The sequence below is a fragment of the Parasteatoda tepidariorum genome, chromosome 1, assembly GCF_982258835.1.
Source record: "Parasteatoda tepidariorum strain Cologne lab strain chromosome 1, Ptep-v5.0, whole genome shotgun sequence".
NCBI classification, from domain to species: domain Eukaryota; kingdom Metazoa; phylum Arthropoda; class Arachnida; order Araneae; family Theridiidae; genus Parasteatoda; species Parasteatoda tepidariorum.
This window is the reverse complement of record NC_141755.1, coordinates 32,268,681-32,269,678: the sequence shown is the minus strand read 5'-3', so window position 1 is coordinate 32,269,678 and position 998 is coordinate 32,268,681.

Genomic DNA, 998 nt, shown 5'->3' with positions numbered 1-998 from the left:
TTGTGTGAATTCTGTAAAAATTATCTGCATAATTTTGAATGTTAAAACTTATTTTGTGTGTCTAATTGTAGGCCAAATTCTTTTGTTTGAGAATTTGCAATATTGAAAAGGAACATTCCAGTCTTGCTAACTACTTAGACGCTTGCGAGCTTTGCCTGACTCTAAGATAACAATACAATTAATAACCTAATTTTTTTATTATAATTTTTTTTCAAAAGCTTTGAGTAAATGAGTCACTTGAAAATGAGTATTAATTTTTCATTATTCCTGTTTATTCTTTTCAATTATACTTGTGTAAAAAAGAACAGTTTAGACATTAAATAGCGTGATGTGTTTTAAATACCACAACATGCCATGTTTTGGGCAGAATGTAAAAAAGTTTTGGTATATATGGCTCAACGGTATTGGCAATTTAATTTTTTATATCAATCAATACTGAAAGTCTTCAATAGGGGAAAATTTGGTGCACAAGCATATAATATGTATAATAAATCAATATATATTTATTAATAATAAGCAGCATTTATTTATTTCTTTTTTCAAATGTTGCCACTCTGACTTCCATTCTGATAGTAACTACATTCTAAGTAAAAATTTTTAGCCAATTTTGCTATATAAATGGATTTCCTAAATATTCTAATTGTGTTATGCATCGTTTTTTTAAAAAATTTCATTTTTGTGTATTTTCCAGCAGATAAGAAAAAAAAAAAAGAACGCGGAGATAGCTTTAGTTTTCCCCCTGGTAGTCATTTTACCAATGGTCTTTCAATTTTAAGAAATTATTAACCACATGCTTGATCTTCCTGTTTTTATTGTATTAGTACGGCTACTCATTCCTGGTAAAGAAAAAGCTTCAATCTATCTTCTATTATGATCTCCTAACTTCTTACCATTCGGCATCTTTGCTGAAGCATCAAAACTTCGAAGTAAAGTTTGGTAAATTTGAAAACAATTTTCAAATTTGCAACAAGTGCTTTTACAAATTTTCGTAGTTGTGG